General features: G+C 45.7%; 1 long non-coding RNA gene across 1 annotated transcript in view; it reads left to right on the forward strand.

Moving 5' to 3' along the window:
* The first annotated feature begins 21,173 nt into the window (after nucleotides 1-21,173).
* The window catches only part of LOC144771882 (uncharacterized), an 86,158-nt gene continuing 85,109 nt past the window's right edge, over nucleotides 21,174-22,222 (forward strand). The window contains exon 1 of the long non-coding RNA XR_013599532.1: nucleotides 21,174-21,476. This is a non-coding gene — a long non-coding RNA (uncharacterized LOC144771882). The remainder of the gene's footprint in view (nucleotides 21,477-22,222) is intronic.

The raw sequence follows: 22,222 nt of genomic DNA on the forward strand, positions 1-22,222 counted from the left end.
TAAACTTGCATGTCCCCTGCGGTCTGTTACAATTGCCTCGATTGAAACCCCAACAGACCCCTCCTTGTCCGCCCTTCCCACCAACTCTAGGCTGATAGCCCCCACCTGTGCCTGCTCGAAAGGGCACCCCGGGCTTTTGGCGGACAACTCCGGACCCGCTCCCGCCTGGCGAGGACGTACCTGTCGCCCCTGGCAGGAGTTGCTTGTGCCATGACACCGAGTCCAAACAATCCCAAGACAGAGAAGAATCAAATTCTTTTGCTTTACGGAACTTCATGTCATAGCCTTTCCATTCTTCCCCCTCATACATTGAATAAAAATCCATAATGCGATTCTGATAGCAAACCAACTCAGTCATAACATCAGGTTTACGTTCCACCAAAACTGCGGTAAATATAGAGAAGGCCTTAACCCAGTTCGTCACTGTCTCTTCCACCCTGAACTCGGCCATCTTGGCGCGCCATACACTAGGGTGCCACAAATCTTTCTGCGTTTTAGCATACTCCATCTCACGATGGTCTGTTAACAATGAAAACATGTTGACATACTTATCTCCCCATATTAACTCCTACGTGGCCAAGGGAACGTGCTGTGCAACTTTTTCCCGCCTTGAGGGTATCGAGCCCTCCCCCAGCATTGGCAATACGAGCTTACCCGGTTCGGCTATTGTTGCCGCTGCCTTCTCTTGACCAGCTGCCGGTACTCCTGGCGCCACCTGTGGGGGAACAAGAGGAACATCTCTCGATTGCCGCAACTGCTTGATTAATACTCTGGCCTCCTCGGCCGGATCACCCGGGGTCGCTGTGCCCCCCACCTTTGTCTTAAACCATGCCGTCAACTGTGCGGCCAATTCTGGGGGCATTTCATCATCCTCGGTCGAGGTGATCACCACTGGGATAGGCTGGCCTAACACTGGTTCCGGAACCGGGATACCAACCGGTACTAGGGGGACGATGGGTGGCACCTCCGGTGCCGGGACCCCCCCGAGACTGCCCTCTCTTTGACCCGCTTCCCTCTTAACGCGGGAACCACTCCCGGCAAGGCCGGGCCTATTACCTTTTTCGGCTGACCTGGGTCGTTCATTGCCGCCAATTGCTTCTTTACCTCCGCCAAACCTCTACCGAGCGATTGGACTTGACCGAGCTTTCGGTCCATACAGGCCATCCGGTTCGACAATAGGCGTAACATCTTCTCCGTCTCGGAACCCTTTCCTGCTTGCTTGCTAGGCATGGTTTCGAGTCCTCCGCCTTTGGTCGATCCACGAGGTCCTGAAATCAAGTGTCGAAACTGAAAGATAAAAAACAAGATTACCACGTTCAAAATTGCTGCTTGTTCCGTCGAGGGCTCACGAGCAACGAGTGGGTGCAGCCTTCCGATCCGAGGAACAAGAGGACGATCTTCGGGGTTCCCGCTCCTTTATCCTTCGGCGGGAGGGCGTGTACCCGTCCCCGATACGCCTACTGGGCGTGGTCTTCCTTCAAGGTGTCTAGGACAACCCCTCTCGGGCGGGGGGAAGGCGCGCTCCGGCTACGCCGCTTTGGGCATACCAGCCGGGCCACGCCCACCCCCGCCAAAATTGGCTTCCCGGGAGGTTCGGGCCCCCATCCATACGTTCGGGGGGACCTAGCGGTCGCCCCTTTCCAAACGCGAAGTTACCCATGCCGGCATACATGGGTGCTGCCATCTTGTTTGCGTTGTGTATTTCCATTTCCGGGCGCTAGTTGCATTCTCGCGTTGTGTGCGGGGCGCGATTACATGGTTGCACTTGTTTTTGCGTGTTCACGGGGTAAATATCGCGCAAACTTACCCACGCGGTCCTCAATAGGCGCGGCCATCTTGTTTTTCATTCATTGCTATGGTTTTAGGCATGCTTTTTCAATCCTGCCCTAATCTTTGCAATCCTTTGTTTCCTTGAACTTTGTTTTGATCTGTTGTACTCATTATCTATCCCTCTCTTTTTCTACATCTATATTTTGTGTTTTTTTCCACTTTTAGTTACTTTAAAACTACTTTTTTTAACTCTTTTCTTTTCTTTACTTTTTCCCTATTCTTTCCTATTTTTTTTTCAGCTGTCCAGGACCATGGCAAAGGGAGCCGGGAAGAGCAAGGGGAAGGGTCCCGCACACCATACGCGGCTCCCATGCGGGCACTTAAGAGGGGAAGGCAAGAACAGCCCGGGAGATTTTCAGCGCGGTGGAGGTGGCCGTACTCGTTTTCTATGTCCAGCACCACCTCCCCAAGACCGTTGCGGCAGGCCCGGTTCCGGGTACGGGCTCCGGGAGCGTCGCAAGCTGTGGGGGAAGGTGTGCCGGGCCATGTATCGGTAGTCTGGAGTCCGGCGCACCTACAACCAGGCGACGCACCGGTGGTCCGAAATCCTGGACCGGGAGAAAGACCTGCTCGACCTGCTTGGAGTCGAGATACCGGGCCTTGGTGAGTAGTAGTAGCTAGTATATAATCACTACTTTGTTTTCTCCTGCTCTGTGTTATGATATTGCAATTTGTTTTTTCCGAAGAGCAAGAATGCTGCTGATTACAATGCAGGTAAATTATGTTTCAAAATCTTATGTGATTGCAGGTGCTCGCCTGCTTAGTGGCGGTGCTACTATGCTTACTTGTTTTCAATTTTGTGCTCATTTGGCTTGAGTGATTATGTATGAGTGTACTTTACAGAACTGCGTAATGCTAGACACTAGAGATTACATTGCAGGTAAATTATGTTTCAAAAGCTTCTGTGATTGCAGGTGCTCGCCTGCTCACTGGCGGTGCTACTATGCTTACTCGTTTTCGATTTTGTGCGTATTTGGCCTTGGTGATGATTATGTATCAGTGTTCTTTACAGAACTGCGTAATGCTAGACATTAGAGACTCAAGTCCAGTCCTTCCTTTGTACTCCTGCCACTAAGAAGAGATAGTGGTGGTGATCATGACGGACTGTATCTGTCACTTCGCGTGCTGCGGAGTGCTGCCAGCCAGTCCTAGTAGAACCTTTTTGTAGTTGGTTTAGTGAGTTGCATAACTTTCCAAGTAGAGGGTGAGCAATTCCAGCAATACTAATATCCTAGTAGACCACATCAGATAGGTCAATAAATTTAGTGCAATTGTTGTCTATTTCCCCGAAATAATTTGTTATTGTTTATTTAAATGTTTGATTTGGTTGACAACAATCATCCATGTTTGTGTCTTTCTTTCATGTTCTACATCAGCTTCCCCCAGGGGCAAGAGGTCACAGGAGGAGGTAGCTGCGCCGGCAGGGCAGGAACAACACCAGGAAGGCCAGGATAGGTCCGCCGAGGGGTCCTCTGCTGGCCCCAGTAAGTTTTCCTGTTAATATTAATAATTATACTTCCCTATCTTTTACAGCACCTATTTTTTCCAAACGTTCCTCATTCTATTTTTTCCTAACTCGTCTTTGATCTTCTTATAGACTGTTTCTAAATTCTTATCCTGCCTCTACTATGACTCCCTGTGGTACTACTAGATTATTATTAGTCTGTCTGTGTAGCTAACTAAGCTTGCACAGTTGGCAAAAGGTGTTAAACAAAACTCCTATTCTATTTAGCAATAGCTCTATGCACTGAGTGCAGTCCTCTGGGTTGTCCATAATGTCTATTAAAGTCTTCTAAATGTTTATGCTTTGACATTTCCCAACAATAAAATGTCAATGGCCACCAAGAATAAAATACTAGTTTACATTTTGATTGGATAGGAGGACAATCCATACTACTACTGTTGCAGGGACTATTCTGCACAAACAGAACTATGGACAAGAAATAGGGCATTGGTTATAAATGATAATAGGCACAGTTAGACTTTCCACATACGTCAGTCATAACAGAAGTTGAACCACCATTCTCCTTACTGACTAGCTAGTGTGTCAGAGTCATTATTTAGTTCCCGAATGCAGCGATGCTCCCCAATGATTATACAACCCAGAACATAAGACTACGGAGTCAGAGTCCCAACCTCTCAGAGCCACGGACTCATGCTTGCAAATTGCAAACCCTTTCGCTCACTCACTCATGACCAAAAACCAGAGTCTATGTAGGTTTTAAAGCTTTATTAAAAGTAAAAACATTTATTAAAATCAACTTCAGTTCATATAAGATAAACGGTGAAGGATTCAAAACTGAAAAGTGGCTGATTTCACACATTAATTGTGGGAGGGCCCTCACCTGGTTGGAACTTAAAGTCTTGGTGGGGATGAATTGTTGATGACTCCATCCAACATGATATGATGATGATCTTGCTCTTGTTCTTAGAAGGGAAGCTTGTCTGTTATGAGAAAATCGTGCGTGTTGAAAAGCAAGCATTCATCAGTTGTGCCAAAAATTGTAGCATCACATGTTATGGCTAAGCATAAATAAAAAACAACCTTCCCTGAAGAAAGGGACATTTGTAGTTTAGACTAGAGTCACAAATTATTAAATTTGTTTATGTAGTACTAGTAAAAAAATTTCATTCCTGGACAAAATAGGGAGTGGTGTATATGGCATCTAAAAATATGAAATGTATTTTCTAGGCGTAACATCGGCACAGCCAAGCACCAGTGCCGGTGCCAGCGCGGAGGTGGGCACTCCAGAGTCGGATGCGGTGCAAGAGCCATCAGGAACTGCTGTGGGGGATGCCACGGAAGTGGCGGGCAGTGGTTAGCAAAGCTATTATATTCTGTTACTTATTGAGATTGTAGACTGCAGAGTGGGCTCTCTGCAGGGGTGTATATGTTGTACAGTACAAGTACACTGTACTGTTAAGAAGACTTACAAATTTAGAACTAAGTTTTTGTCAACCAGGTAGAAGACATTCACCCTTGACTTCTCATTAGCAATAGCATTAGCGGCGGGAGTTGACGAGTAACCAATGGCCTCCTCTAAATTTGACTTCAACTCAGCTGTGAAAGTTTTATCGAGAAGCCAAGTCAGATCAGAGATGAACTTTATGGATGGGATGAACGAAAAGGGAAAGAAGGGACTGTAAGGAAGGACGAGCGAGTCAAAAATAATGACTGGCAAAGAATGATACGTGTTTTTGAATGCTGCCCGAGGTGGCTGGTAATATGATGTATGGCCGGTTGAAGGATGAAGCAAGGATAGGTGGAAGGAGAAAGGAAAGAGGACTGCCTGGGTGGGTGAAACAGAAACTGTATGTGTGCGCAATATATCCTTTGGTTCAAATTCAAATGCAAGTCAAGCATGGATGCATGGCTGGCGGTTTCCAAAATAAAATTAAAAGGTCGTTTTTCCGTGAGAAAAAGTAAGGTTTGTCCAGTTGAGACATTTAGAAGAATGATTGACATTTACTTTGAATGGAAGGATGCTTGGATCATGGTACTCGGGTGCAAGTTGAATGCACTGGCATTATGCCGAATTCCACAAGTTTACGTACCAATTTCGCTAAACAAAAGAGAAGAAGAAGAAGACTGGTGTACTGTCTGAGTCTAATGTAGTGAGTCCATATAGTGCTAGTAGAATTCCTGAAACTCCCGCTAATGTTAGAGTAGAGGCCGACAAAGTGGGAGGTTAGTTAGATAGATACAGGCCACACATGTTATGTACTGTGCTTGCAAGTTGCTAATGCTACTGTGACACAACTTTCTGCTGAATTGTTTTGTGTTAATCTTAAAGAGCATTGGTTAAAGTATGTTTTTCTTTCTTCATATAGATGCTCCTTCCAAACTAACACGGAAGAAGCTGGCTAGACGGGCACAGCAACGGAAGCTGGAGGCGATTGTCGCCGAATATAGGTGGCTCGTGGCCCAGGAGGAGGAGGACACGCAGTCTCAGTCAACATCTACAACATCCATGAAAGCTGCATCCTCCTCCGCTCACCCTGGGTCATCCAGTCAGCGCAAGCCTTCAGCGGTACGGAGCCGGGGTACCGCAGCCACCCGCCACCGCCGAGCAGCAAAAAAATCAGCTGATCCCCACAGCAGGTGCAAGGCTCGTCTGCACCGCTTGACCCTGAGGGTGTCCAACCTTGAGCAGGAGGTGGAGAGGCTAAAAACCCTGCTCAAGGACCTCCGCAGGGAGCGTCAGGACCACCTGGCCAAAGGACACCACAGGCGGCAGAGGAGGAGGAGAGACTGTCCCTTGCCCCTTTTTTAAAGACTTTTGGGGGGGTGGGAATTGGGCGTTGGGGTTTTGGAACTTTTCTTCGGGACATTTCATGGACATTGGTTGGGGTTAGGGAGGGGGGTGGGTCGGCTCTTGTGGGATAGTTAATTTTTGTTAGGGTGTAAATAATTATTTATTTTCAACTTAAACATAGCATACGCGTTTTTACTGTTTTGTGGGGAGGCAGGGGGGGTTAACTCAACTGTATGTTTGTTTTCCTGAAATTTAACTGGCTGGTTGATTCAAATTGTCTAATCGCCCAAATTTTTTAGAAAAGTGCCACTGACAGAGTTAGTGAATTCAATTGTCCTACTACTTTACTAGTACTACCGTTAGTCTCTCCTCTCCTCCTACTCCATTATTCTTCCGCCCCCAAAATGCTTATCTTACCTGTGATTCGTGTTTGAGAATAGGGCTAGGCACAGGGCTGGGTGCATAGCAAATGGCGATTAAGGTTGAATCCTGGACAGATGAAATGTCATCGTTGTGGTGGTGGTAGTAGTAGTAAAGAATATGAAAAAGAAGGAAATGAAACATTGAGTGGCCTGAGCGTAGCATTAGAACAGTACGATAGAGACAGTTCAGTACACAGTAAGAACATATCCTCGGATTCCTTCACCATCCTTGAAATTTATTTTCTGTTACTTTGACCTTATCCTCCCCAGCAAGTGTGTGGAATTATTGTTGTAATTTAGTCACACCTCAATGAAAACCACACAGCCCGGGGGTAGAGGATTAGGGTTTGAAATTTGGATGGGAATGGTTTTTTTTGGGGAAGGTTTTGTGGAGAGAGGAGAAAAAAACACAGCATGGACAAACAACAAATGAAGAAAATCAAATCTTTGGATACGAAGATATCCATCAATCTTTTAAGGGACATAAAGGAAGTGCATGCATGAAGTTGTTTGCTAAATGGATGGTTCAGTTACTGAAAAGTAGTACTAACTACAACTTACTAAGTAGTACTAAACTATTAGACAGTACAGGGCTGCTGTAATTACGCAATTTCACTCAGAGAGAATGACTTAATAGTACATTACATTAGTTTTAAAAATAGCAAAGAAAGTTATGAAATAGCAGTAGGGATGAATTTGAAGCAGAGAATCACACTCAGAGAAGTTCACAACAATAAGTTATTTAAAAGATAAGGAGAAGTGAAGAGGATACTGTAACTGTATGTTGTTGTCCTGTTCAATTTGGGAAGTTTCATGCATCCAGCCATTCCTCCTCTTCGCGGTACTCCTCCATTCCATCTGACGCTCCGACGATCAATCTTGGTGACCAGACGCACTGTCCACTGCATGCCTGGCGGATACGGAATTGCGGATTGATGTTGTTCCCATGGCACAAGGTAAAAGCCAGCCTGCAATTGTTGATGGAAAATCAGGAAGGGATATTAAAACAGCACTGAGAAAAAATATAAGGTACATTGTGTAGTGCAAAAATAACACTTTCAGAGGCGACAGTATTACATACAGGCATCATTTCTAAAGTGCATACTCTGAGTCTCTTTTTCAAGGATAGTAATTGCACACAGCAGGCCAGGGCCATGCAGACGGTCAAGGCAGGCACCACTGAGTGAACCACCCTGATGATGTAGCATACCTCTTTGACACAGACAGACAAAGCATATCTAATTTTATGCAGCAAGCCTCATAGCCACAATTTTACATGAACGGCTGTCTGGTCTCTGGCATACACTACACTGGCTCAACCACTCCCATACCACAACTAGACAGACATGTAGGTCTGCTGTGGTTGTTATTGACTTGTTTACCTGTTGTTTGCCACTCACGAAATGGCCATATATCTTCCGTAAACCGACAATAATGATGATCCATCCATCCCAGTGAGTGACTGTGTAAAGAATAAAGATAATATGTAACTTTAATCATCCAGACTCATCATCATCATGGTATGTTATTGGCAAACTCAATGTTGTCTACACACTGAGTCCAAGGACATTTTCCATACTGAAAAATGCAACGTAGTGTCTGGCCCCTGCAGTAGAAGTACAATTTGTATTAAACAAGGTAACAGAGTACACTTGAGTTACATTTAGTGTGTAAAAGATTAAATAATAATAACAGAACACAGATAGGATTCACTTCATGCAAAACAAACAAACAACAATTGCTTTCATCAGAGCCAGACAGCCAGTGTTGTCCACCACTGCATGCCATCTCATCATTCATTACCTGTTCCACTTGTCATAATCTTATTTAAGTGAAGAGCCACAGGGCAGCTTCTCGTGTCAATTTCAGAAGGTGCACTCAGCATAGTGAGTCATTCCAGTCCCTCTTCTTTTGAGGGGACTTGCTTACGGACTGAAGCGACAGTTTCTAGATTCTGCGTAATCCGGCCATCTGCGTTAAGGGAAATGGATAGGAGGAGTCTGGAGTAGGAGGATAGAGGAGCATGACTGAGTTGTGAACTTCAGGAATGCAGACAGCAGCACCTTCAATATGGAAAAAAAGACAAAGACAGTGAGCTGATGGATTTGTTGTGATTAAAGTTTTGTTGTGCTAAAAGTTGCAAATAAAAGAAAGACACACAGAAACAAAAGTCAAAAAGGACGAAAACAAAAAGTAAGTTTTTCAAGCCTCGTTGTCAAGGAAGTAGAGCTCGTACTCAAACTCTGTGAATTGAACATGGAGTAGGTCAGCTAACAGACACAAAATTAGACCTTCCCAGCAGTGCTCCCAGACCCCTAAACCCACCCCCAAAAATCTAGAACATCCCCAAATAGCCCCCCAAAAACACGCAATACTGCTACCTTGCAGGACGCCAATGTAAGCCAATGGCAAAAATGGACCTTAGAAACAGGGCCTAATTCCCCTTTCCCCTCAACCTACGACCAAACTGCTATTTTGACATAAAATTAGACCTACCCAGCAGTGCTCCCAGATCCCTAAACCCACTCCCAAAAATCTAGAACACCCCCAAATAGCTTCCCAAAAACACGCAATACAGCTACCTTGCAGGCCGCCAATGTAAGCCAATGGCAAAAATGCACCTCAGAAACAGGGCCTAATTCCCCTTTCCCCTCAACCTACGACCAAACTGCTATTTTGACACAAAATTAGACCTTCCCGCCAGTGCTCCCAGACCCCTAAACCCACTCCCAAAAATCTAGAACACCCCACATTACCCTCCCAAAAACGTGCATTACCGCGACCTCGCACAGGCCTTAAAATCGTGCCAAAACGCACTCCAAAACTAGGCCCAAAACACCCCTTTTACACCATGGATTTTCTTCAAACCGCTTGCAATCAAAACTAGACATTCCCAACTCTCATCCCAGCTAAGCAACTCCACCAAGAACCACCTACAACACACTCCAATCGCACCCTGAAAACACGCAATAATCAAAAATTAACATGGGCGCCTATTGCAGCAGTTTCCCTTCCTCGACTTTGCCTAAACCCACCATGAATCGATTCCTCCCAAATTTCCTTCGCAACCACCAATTCACCCTCCCTACCACTCACAGAAGCCCCGTTACCCTAGCTCAACTGGAACACCCAAAACACACTTTTTCCTTGTGCCCCCAAATCGCGCCTTGACAAAAAATTGCTGTTTTCAGCACTTCCACTACTTCGATCCTCTTGAAACTTAGCTGGACACTTGTTCCAGCAATTCCCAAGAATCTCATCAAGGCAGAACAAAATCGATCCACTGGAAGGTGTTCGATTTTTCACCCAAACACACACGCCCGCAAAACACCAAAAAAGGCCAAAAAAGGCCAATTCTGGACCAAGAAACGCCAACCCCCCCTAAAACCTTGCCAACATCATTATGAATGAGCCTGCATTGGACCCTGAGCCCTAGACTCCGGGAACCCTACCAAATTCAACCCAACAACCCTAGTAAACTGCACTGAACCCCAAAAACAGCCCTAAACCCTAAAAATAATTAGCACACAGCAGGCCAGGGCCATGCAGACGGTCAAGGCAGGCACCACTGAGTGAAGCAACCTGATGTAGCATACCTAGGCTCTTTGACACAGACAGACAAAGCATATCTAATTGTATGCAGCAAGCCACATAGCCCCAATTTTACATGAACTGCTGTCTGGACTCTGCCTGGCATAACAACACTACACTGGCTCGACCACTCCATACCACGACTAGACAGACATGTAGTTCTGCTGTAGTAGTTGTTGTTGACTGGTTTACCTGTTTGCCACTCACCAATTGGCCATAGTTCTTCCGTAAACCGACGATAATGATCCATCCATCCCAGTGAGTGACTGTAACGATAAAAGATATATTATTTAACTTTGATCATCAACACTCATCATCAATCATCATGGTATATTGGCAAGGACATTTTGCATATTCGAAAATGCGTTGTAGTGGCCCTGCAGTTGAAGTACAATTTGAATTAATCAAGGTAAAAAAAGCAGAGTAGACTTGAGTTACATTTAGGGGTCGATTCCAATTTGGGAAAAACCACTCTGAATAGCCGTTCGGAGCGTTTTTCCCATAAGAATCGTACCCTGCAACGTCCCCCGTATGTACGACGAAGTAAGATTCGTACAAGGAGCTGGACTCCGAACGAATCGTACAGAAACCGTACGAATCAAATCCCCATACGATTCTCCCTCGGAACCGGCTGTACGCGACATCTGTACGGTTCGCGGCTGGTTTTTACGACCCGGCAAGTACGATTCGTGTCGGGTACGCACCGTACGACCCTTTTTCTACGGGAACTGAAAACAGCCGTAAAAGCAGAGTTCGCCCTGAAACAGGTACGGAACGCCCCCCCCGGTACGGTGCGTACACCCCATGATCACAGGGGTATGGTGCGTACGTCTGCGATCATGGGGTGTATGCACCGTACCCCGCAATTGACCCCTATGTGTGTAAAAGATTAAATAATACCAGAAGACATATGATTCATTTCATGCACAACAAACAAACAGCAATTGCTTTCATCAGAGCCATACAGCCATTGCTGTCCACTGCATGCCATCTTCTCATTATTCATTACCTGTTCCACTTTTTGTCCGCATCATGTTCTGAAAGTGAAGGCCCACAGGGCAGCCTCTCCTGTCAATTTCAGAAGTAGCTGTCAGCAATCAGCATGTAGTCAGTAATTCCAGTCCCACTTGAGGGCACTCGTCTAAGAAGACAAAGTTTCTTTATTCTACGCAATCCAGCCATCTGCCTTGAGGGAAATAGATAGGGGGTAGTTTGGAGGAGGAGGATAGAGGAGCATGACTGAGTTGTGAACTTGTGAACCTCAGGAATGCAGACTGCAGCACCTTCAAATCAATAAGGAAATAAGATGAAGACAGTGCTGCTGATAGACTTGTTGTGATTAGGTGATTAGAGTGTTGTTGTGGTTAAAGTTGCAAAACAAAGAAAGACACACAGGAATAAAAGTGAATAAGGATGAAGGAGGAAGGTGCTTCTTGAGTGGCGGTTGGTAGAAACTGTTATAGTGCAAAAGATTATTTCTGTCCGTAGTTTTTGTGAACACACTGGTGGTAATCTTACCATCTACGTTTGATATTGCTACATCCAAAAATGTTATTTTTTTTTGTTGATTGTGAATGTGAATGTTGATTTTTGATAATACTATGCTCACGTTCCCCAGATCAATATAAAATGCACACTGAGTTGAACCGAATTGTTTATTAACATTATGGCCATTTATACGATACATATGTAATTAATGACTTTCAACACGTTTATTTTCGCATACACTGACACACTAGAGTACAGGTAGATAATCACGTAATTTACCCCGGATATGTGGTGAGTCGAACACATAGTCCGTTTTTAGTTTTTAGTGTTTAGGCATCTACACACCACGTGATCGGACCGAGAAATACATAGAGACTATCGGAGATGGAGTGAAGCACGCCGTAACTCATGGAGAGAGAATACTTTGTAGCGGGTGTTTGAATCGCACACGGTAAGATAGTGCAAGATTTAGTAAAGATGGTGGCTTCTTACTGAGTTTTAAATGGTGAAATATCCGTAATGCGATAGTTACACGGAGATCTTTGTGGTTTTTCATTCACAGTAGCGGGTACAAGAAATTAGAAGTACCGTCTAAGGTCAGTGTACGTTTACAGATCTGTGGTTAATGGAACATTAAATTGTATACATAACTATCAACGTGTTGAGTATAATGCATGCAGCATAGTGTGATGGTGATTACATCTGTGATCGTACATGGAGGGATATAAGGTTTAACCTCTACCGCGCTACCGCGTTTTCCCGCTGTGCGCTGAAATTTGAAAAATGCGCGGTTTGTGACAAAGCCAGCTCGTCATCCGCCTAGCACAGGTAACGCCCATGAAGAGCTGGCTTTGTCATCAGCGCTGAAGGGGTTAACATGACATTCATGTGGAACACACTCATGAATGCTCAGTGGTAACGTGAGATAAATACTTTGAAGTTATGTTTATTAGCTATTACGTGTTTATGTACTTACGTGGTCATGTACCGACATATGATTTATTGTATTGTTTCAGAAAAAAGTCCACTGAGGAAGAGCAGTTATGCTTGAAATGCATCGGGCATTTAAGGAATGAAAAAATTTAATGAATTTCGAAAGTTATGATTTTGAAAAACGATATACCTATGGAAATTAAAGAAAAAGAAAGCATAAAAAATATGTGAATACATTTATTTGAAAAGAGTATGAATTAATATTTCGAGTGCTTACGTGACAGTGAATCTTTGTGTCAAGAAACACGCATTTGTATCTTAACTATATTTCTGCCACTATCCGTGGAAACATAACCAATCATGCGACTTCTTGGCACCAGCCATTTAGAGACCTTACTCTTAAACTCATCCAAAATGTTTAATGCAGGATGAGATTTCTCCATGGCAAACATGGCTACTGTTGCATGTTTCCGACTCGCTTGAAAAATTGTGGCAGGGACAACACCTGTAGACATCTTTTCTCTAACCCCTGCAAAAGAGACCCAGTGTGCAGTGATGCACATGTAATCCACGGCTTGGCAACTGGTCCACATGTCTGTTGTCAGGTGCATAGTGTGAACAGCACTCTTCTGCAAAGCTGACCCAATCACTTCCAGCACATCTTCATGTAGTGCTGGAACCGCAACTCTCGCAAAATAGGACCGGCTAGGAACCTTCCATTTAGGGCAGACTGTTGCCACAAATTCTAGAAAACCCACCCCTTCCACGAAAGAAAAAGGGAGAAGGTCCAGTGCTAGCATTTTAGCCAGCTTTGCGTTATACAGACGTGCCGTTGGGTAGTTGCGTTCAAATGGCGCCTCCGACCAAAACATGCTTTTAATGGTGGTCTGGACTGTTTTACGTGATGATGATGATACAGACTTCTTCAACCCAGTTAGGGTCATTGATGTACTTTTTCGCATTGGTGTCTTTCCCAGACTCTTACTGTGCCTCATAGATGTTGCTGGGGTAGAGGGTGTGGGCGCTACCACTGCAGTGCTGCTGCCAGGGGTACTGTGTGTACCAGAAAAAATGTCTGTCGCTCCTTCACCTCCCCCTGCACAATCAGCCCCTCGTCATCATCAGATGCAATATCAATGGGTACATTTGGATTTCTTGTACTTTTGGCTTCCCGGATCTTACTTAGGTGCGCCTCCCAAGGTATAGTGTGGTGTTTTTGGAGATGACCTCTCTGGCCTCCGGTACCATAGTTGGTATCAAGCTTACCCCGACTACCTACAGCTTTACAAATCGAACAAATGACTAGGTTTTCCTCCTTTTTGCTAACACTAAAAAAGTCCCAAACTGGGGACTGGAGATGTCTGTTGGTGGTGGAGGTGCTACTTTCAATGCCAGATGAAGTTGAGGATGGGCGTGGCTGAATTTAACTCTGTTGTGCACTTACAGCACCACTACTTGAGGTAATGGAGGTCGAGCTGGATGGAGGTTCCTGCCGGCCCTTCTGACGAGAAAATATGGAAGCTGTAGGTCGTGTTGGTGTAGTAGTTAACTGCATTGGTGGTGGTACCAGTGCCACGCCGCCCACATCACGCTCAGCAGTAATTCGGGATAGGGTAAACATTTTTGTCTGCTGCATGCCCATTGGGCCTAGAGTGACGACTGTGATGACTGGGTCGTCGTCAGACTGTTCATCAGCAGCAGAATACAACACTTCTTGTTCATCGTTATCACCCATAAGTGGAAGCCTTGCGGAAACCTTCCTTTTAGGCTTAGCTACCTTTGTCGGCTCATGGCATGCCTCACTCTCAGACTGCATTGGTGGGTTCCAATCAACATCAAGATCATCAGAAGGAAGGGGGCTTGAAGAAGAACTTGTAGTAGCCCTCCTTGACCTTTTTCTTGCTGTGGATCTGGAAGACAATGGATCATCATCAGGAGGAGTGGCTTCCTCGGATGATACCTCCGCTTCAATCTCGATTTCCAGATGTGCCCCTTCTTCTGGAGGAACAAGCATTGTGGGCTGTTGTGCAGCTTCATGCGCCTCTAGTTGTGCCTCTCCATGTAAATGTAAATGTAAATGTGGGTGTACTTGTAAAGCGCACTGCGACTCCATGGAGTATCCTGGGGCTGAAGACCGCTGGGGAACCCGTCCTGGTTTTCCCTGTGAGATGGTCCCTTTCTGGGTATCTCCAAGGTGAAACCAGGCATCCCCGGCGTCTGTGGGGGGCCGTTGTAGAGATGAGGCAAGCTTAATGCCCAGAGTTGCTGAGTGTGTTCCCTGGTTAGAGTTGGCACCGAGGCGAGAATTATCGAGTCCGTTTTGACCCTGGTCCACGACCCTGCCGCGTCGGGAATTGAACCCTGGTCCCGGGCCGTTCTCTGCTTACGGGTCTGTCGCCTCTAACCAGTGAGCCACACCACTCCACTGCATGCGCCTCTCCTTGCGCCTCTCCTTGCGCCTCTCCTTGCGCCTCTCCTTGTCCCTCTCCTTGTGCCTCCACTTGCGCCTCCACTTGCGCCTCCACTTGCGCCTCCACTTGCGCCTCTCCTTGCGCATGTGCTTGCACTTGTACTAGTTGCACCTGTGGTTGTCGTTGCGGCTGTGGTTGTTGAACACTCGTCAGATAAGTTACCCCCTGGGTTGATTGGATGCTACTTTCTTGTGATGTGCCAACATCACTGGTCGATGGTGATTCAACAATTAAAGTTGCTGCCTCTGCAGCACTCATGGTCTTGGACCTAACTTGGCGTGGTGGCACTGAGCCCAATGAAGTGGAGGTGCTGCTCCCAGCTTGGTCCCCAGCAGACTCTGCTGCTGCAGGCAAAGTTTTTTTTCCCCAAAAAAAGTGTCTGTAGGCACACCACTCTCCTTGGTAAGTGGCGCCACTTGCTTCTTCTGCTCCTTCTTACTGGCAGTGGCACTGGCAACTTTCTTGGTGGAGGAGCTATGGCCACCTTTCTTTGGGCCCATCTTCTTCAGATGTCAGAACAGCAGGCTGCAGTTGCACGAGTTGCAGAGTTGTCTGTGGCCACACGTGACGTCACGTGATGTTGTGCTGCACACACCGCAGCAGGACTTATTCCTGGCACTAATGATGAACGATGACTGATTTGTGGTTCTGTTGTGCACCTAAAAGCAAAGAAAGCCAGAGGAACATCATTTAAATAAATGTTGCATATGTCGTGCTTCAATTAATATTTACAACTAGGCATTTATTTTTACAACACCCCTAAAAACGGAAAGACCCAAATAAAAATTGCAATTCTAATAAAAAATGGATGTTTACATTAATAGAAGAGACACCCCACAGAAAGACTTGGTACTTGCACCACTGAGTACCCCTGGGCATAATGGATGAAGGCAAGGCAAACTGAGTGCAGGCCTGAGCACACTGCCTGGCTTCAAAATGGCCCCTTGACCCCCACCACATGGCCAGGCCCTGCCTTTACCAGGCCTCAAAATGGCCCCCACCCACATGGCAGGCCCCAACAACCCACCAAAAAGTAAAAAAAAGCACAAAAATCACCACAATCCAAGACCATCAATGCCCTCAATGATGTTTAAATTCAAGACACCCCACTGAAAAACTTGGCCCATGCACTACTTAGTACCCCTGGGCATAATGGATGAAAGCAAGGCAAACTGAGTGCAGGCCTGAGCACACAGCCCGGCTTCAAAATGGCTCCCTGACCCCCACCACATGGCCATGCCCTGCCTGTACCAGGCCTCAAAATGGCCCCTACCCACATGGCCAGGCCCCAACAACCCACCAAAAAGTCAAAAAAACCCACAAAAACACCCCAATCCAATGCCATCCATGACTCAATGATGTTTAAATTCAAGACACCCCACAGAAAGACTTGGCCCATGCACCACTGAGTACCCCTGGGCATAATGGATGAAAGCAAGGCAAACAGGGTGCAGGCCTGAGCACACTGCCTGGCTTCAAAATGGGCCCTTGACCCCCATCACATGGCCAGGCCCTGCCTGTACCAGGCGTCAAAATGGCCCCCACCCACATGGCCAGGCCCCATCAACCCACCAAAAAGTCGAAAAACACACAAAAAACACCCCAATCCAATGCCATCCATGCCCTCAATGATATGTAAATTCAAGACACCCCACAGAAAGACTTGGCCCATGCACCACTGAGTAGTTCTGGGCATAATGGATGAAAGCAAGGCAAACTGGGTGCAGGCCTGAGCACACTGCCTGGCTTCAAAATGGCCCCTTGACCCCCACCACATGCCAGGCCCTGCCTGTACCAGGCCTCAAAATGGCCCCCACCCACATGGCCAGGCCCCAACAACACCCCAAAAAGTCGAAAAACACACAAAAAACACCCCAATCCGATGCCATCCATGCCCTCAATTATGTTTAAATTCAAGACACCCCACAGAAAGACTTGACCCATGCACCACTCAGTACCCCTGGGCATAATGAATGAAAGCAAGGCAAACTGGGTGCAGGCCTGAGCACACTGCCTGGCTTTAAAATGGCCTCTTGACCCCCACCACATGGCCAGGCCCTGCCTTTACCAGGCCTCAAAATGGCCCCCACCTACATGGCCAGGCCCCAACAACACCACAAAAAGTAAAAAAAACACACAAAAATCACCCGAATCCAATGCCATCCATGTCCTCAATGATGTTTAAATTCAAGACACCCCACAGAAAGACTTGGTCCATGCACCACTCAGTACCCCTGGGCCTACTGTCTAGTGTGGCTTTACAGGCACCCAAAAAGTAAAATATTTTTTTTACAAATAACAGTGAGCTAAAATTCCATGACATAAATGAGATTTAAGTTCAACCAAACTCACAGAAACAGTTGTATCATGCACCCATGACTAACCCTGAGCCTACTAGATACTGTGACTACTCACAATATATTTTTTTTAAAGTTGTGAAAAAGTTTTAAAATTGTAGTTGCAGCAACTGCAATGCCCCAAACAAACAACACCAACTTACTTGTAAAATCTCAAATCCAAAAGTGATCCAAACTCCAAAGTGCAAAAAGTCCTCAAATACAAATATCCAGCAGCAGCCACAAAAAGTAATCCTTCCAGCTCCAGATCCAAATGAAAAGTGACCAGGACATGGACAAAGCACTGGGAGGAGCCTGCTGGACAGGAACAGGAAGTTGGAGACTCTGTGGCACTTCCTTCCTCCCACCCCCCTAAAATGGACTCCTTGCACAAAAAAGTGCAGCCAAATGTCAATCTGAGGAGTTATTCTGAACAAAATCCTCATTTTCAGAAGGTTTATAATGCCTGCGGTGGATTTCTTGTGCAGAATTGCAATTTTTCCAAGTTCGGGAAAGCGAGCTGTTCAAATCTTCCGCCGGAAGTCAGCTGCGCGCCGCATCTACATGTTCGCAATTGTTTACTCCCGCGATGCGTGATCGCGGGCCCTTATGACGTGCTCGCGTTGTCAAACTCTCGCTGTGCAAGATGGCGGGCCGCGATGACGTACTAGCATTCGAAAAACTCGCGCGATCACGCAGCAAGATCCAAAATGGCGTAGCACATGCAAACCGGGAGAAAAACAACTCAGAGAACTCAGAATCACGGTAAGTCAACGCAGCGCGTGCTATATTGTATTTTTCAAGCGCGACCAAGCAAAAAAATCCACCAGCTTGCGAATTGCGGATTTTTCTGCAAATTCGCACGATTCGCGGACCGTGAAATTGCCAAAAATCCGCAAAGTCCGCAAGCGGAACGGATTTTATGCAGATAGTTAGGGAGGGTGTTAGTTTTCAAGAATGCAGACACCGCTGGCTGATGTTGAATTACGATGCTGGACAGAAGTATGACTTGTGCATGTGGCAAATACCTAAGTGTCAACCATCTAGCAATACACCTCACATATACTGTCTGCGTGAATTGTCCCAGATATGTGTTCATCTGTGTGTGTTTGGTGTTATGTGGTGTGATAGCTGGTTTCAGTGTGTCCTGCCCGCCACACACATTTCTGGCATTCATGGCCTACACATTGTGGACACATGTGACTGATCTTGACCTGTGTCAGTGTGTCATGAGTATTTGAGGTATGGTCTGTAGTCATGTGAGTAGGCCTCAAGATGGCAGGATAAGTAGGACATTTTGTACATGTGTGCCTGTGTTGCCATCTTGACAGGGCATTGACATTCAATCTCAGAGACAGCATAGTGACTGGTGTTTTGTTGTATGACTGGGTGTGTATATGACTAATGTGTGTGGGTGGCAGTGGTCATTGCTCCCACTCCTCTTCCCACCCCTGACGAATGGACCAGCATATTCCAGGCTTACATGACAGTGGTAACAAAGTTACATCCAAGATATCTTGCTATGTGGTGCGGTCGCGTCTGAGTTGGATGGGCTCATGTTGATGCTTGCCTATTTTTGTGCTTGTGTATGTGGTGTGGTCGCGTCTGAGTCGGGTGGGCCCATGTTGATGCTTGCCTATGTTTGTGCTTGTGTATGTCCGAGTCGGGTGGGCTCGTGTTGATGTTTACCTATGTTTGTGCTTCTGCATGTGGCGCGGTCGTGTCCGAGTCGGGTGGGCTTGTGTTGATGCTTGCCTATGTTTGTGCTTGTCTATGCAGCGCGGTCACGTCCTAGCCGGATGGGCTTGTGTTGATGCTTGCCTATGTTTGTGCTTGTGCATGCAGCGCAGTCACGTCCTAGTTGGATGGGCTTGTGTTGATGCTTGCCTATGTTTGTGCATGTGTATGTGGCACGGTCGCGTCTGAGTCGGGTGGGTTCATGTTGATGCTTGCCTATGTTTGTGCTTGTGTATGTGGCGCGGTCGCGTCCGAGTCGGGTGGGCTTGTGTTGATGCTTGCCTATGTTTGTGCTTGTGTATGTGGCGCGGTTGCGTCCGAGTCGGGTGGGCTCGTGTTGATGCTTGCCTATGTTTGTGCTTGGGTAGGTATGAGGCGCGGTCGCGTCCGACTCTGGCAGTTCGTATTGATGCTTGTGTATGTGGCATCATTTGCATACGTTTCGGTTGCGTAGGGTTGACGCTTGGCTATGTCTAATCTTGCGCATCAGAGTCTATCCGGTCAGGCTCCTTGCCTGCCGAATAGTCCGTAGGATTATATTTCTGGACGAATCCTTTGGCTGATTGAGGCATCGCATCGTACTCAGCTATTCGGAAGGCGTGGGTACGGTTCGGTCAGAAATATTTGCGGGTCCGTGTCGGATAGTGTGTTTTACGGCCGAGATCGGAATCGGCCCCTAAATTGTTATTTATCTGTGCATTCTATAAATCTATATTTACAATGTTATCATGGTGTGCTAATAAAATGAGAGCTGGGGAATGAAAAGAATCGTAGTTGGTGTTCAATTATGCATGAATATGAGCAGATTAAATGAGATTTTGGGCCATATCACAAAACCTTATTGACTGGCACAATTACATGTCCTTGTTTGTAACTAAGACAGTGCTTAGAGCAGACTCCTTTTGCAGCCATTGTATGAGTAGAATTTTGCAAGTGGTAATATGTGACAAGAATGTTTTTGGATATTTGTTGTGTTACATTTCACTGTGAAGGCGACGTGTTGTGATTTTATTTAAGCTATTGTGTTTTTAAGTTGCATTATTATATTGAGTTGTTGTAGTGGTGTGGTTGGTATTCTGTTGGGTTCTGCTTCAACAGTTTTATTGTGTTGTTCGCTCATCTCTTTGGCCTGTGTTGTTGTTATGTTGCTTTGTGTTATGTGTTACCTTCTTTTGTTTACTTTAGATAGGTCGACAAATGCTTTTACATTTCTACCCAAACACAACGTATATGAGGTGAAATACACCCTGCTGTGCATTATGAGGATATTGAAAGTCACAGAGAAGTTTTCGATTACATAAAGGAATGAGGATGAAGGCTGTGTTCCTTTATAAGGTCATTTAACAGTGTGCTATTAGAAGCAGTTTAGTGTAAGACAAGCTAATGTTGCAAATGAAATAAATGCTGTGGCTCCGATTATGTAGAAACATGTAGACGTTCTCTCTTTCCTGCAGTGACCTCAGTGATTCAAAGTACAGAAAAACAACCATTATGCTCGAATTATCTGCTTTCTTCTGATCACTTTTTCTTTTTACAGAAATATATCAGAAGAAGGAAAAACTACAGCTGTATTTATGCTCTGTGACACTCCTTTCACCCTGGATGCTTGCTCTGGAAACATGCATTGAGATATCTAAGGTCAACTTTATTAATGTATTAAACAGTTTCATAATTTATTACCGGTGGATAGAAATGTCACAAGTCATCTATAATAAGGAAATTATCGACTAGTTTCTCAGGGTCTCATGTATCATGTTGCTTTACTCCTAATTATTTAACACCTGGAGCGATACTTAAGCTGAAGCATGAGCAGATGTGCTTTTGGGCTGTACGTTTCTATGTTCACTCTTACTAGCTTGTAGGATATCCATATAGATTACAGTCTCAGAAACATTTCCGTAGTTCAGGAACAGTTACATTAAAGATGTGGTAGATGTTTACAGATATTGTATTCGTTCGAGAGCAGTTCTAAATAAGGTAATTCCCATGTAATGTGCTGAGAAATAAGGCCCTGTCCTCAAGATGGTTACAGCACTCCATGGAGAGAGGTGCAATGTCCTACATTAAACATGGGATGCACGAGGGGGTGTGGCTTGCGCGTCAGAGGAAATGGCGGCGTAGGTCCGGAGCTCCGGCGCCGACCTCGGTTCTTTATTAAAATTCGGCAGTATATGAAACACTCCAGCCTATCTGCGCACATCATCGAGGACCGGAATATGAGGTGAGCCCAGCGCCCTCATTTTTGGAGCTTTTGGTGCAGATTTAAGGATTTTACTCGTGCGGACCGGGCGACTTGGCCCCGGCCACCATCTTGGATTCACTACGCACTTCGATTTATGAGGTGCCGGCGTTTCTTATGAGGGGCTTCTTACCAGCTTCAACTCCACCGGACAATACTGGTTTTATTCAGCGGTGAGTCCCCCTTGCAATTTGCTACCTTGTGGAAGCTTTTATTGAACTCTTTCGGCCGTTATTTGGACTTAATCACTTCAGCCATCATTTTAGTGGCTGTTTGCTCTCTGCCTCCTATCTGTGCCTCACGAAGATGTCTTCTTTTCACCTCTCTCCGAGCTCTTACATTGGAGAATGAAGATTATGAGGATTCTGCCTGCTCCTGCATTATTTGCAGTTCTATTTTTTCGTGGTAGCAAGGTCCCATGACCCTGTCATTTATTCTGCCACTCCTGTATGACGTTGTTTTTATCATGCTTCCTCAGTTTTCTACTTTTGATGCCTATAATGATGATTGAGTCTCACATTTTCCATTTTTCTTTCCAATTCAATGGCTGGCTACGGCTCTTTTTATCATTCTGCCCATTTTAATAATTCTGCTTCTCGCTGATAGCCTACAATGTCTTTTCTTTAGCTGTAAAGATTTGTGGGTTCCTTTTCTCTACATACCAGGATTCAACGCACTCCTACTTTCTTTCCAACCACATCCAGCAGTTTTCTCCCTTGCTTAGGATCTGTTGGTCTTATTATCTCTCCATTTCCGCTCAGTTGCTGCCCTCTTCACCTACTGTTCTGACTCTTACATAGGGAAACTCCGCAAATTGAAACTTTCTACACTCACTAAACTACCTGCAGGCTCAGACTCTGATTCTCCTCCTCAAGATATGGAAGAGAGTAACACAATGTCAAAATCTGACACTTCGCAT

This window comes from Lissotriton helveticus, chromosome 8, assembly GCF_964261635.1.
Source record: "Lissotriton helveticus chromosome 8, aLisHel1.1, whole genome shotgun sequence".
In the NCBI taxonomy this organism is placed as follows: Eukaryota; Metazoa; Chordata; class Amphibia; order Caudata; family Salamandridae; genus Lissotriton; species Lissotriton helveticus.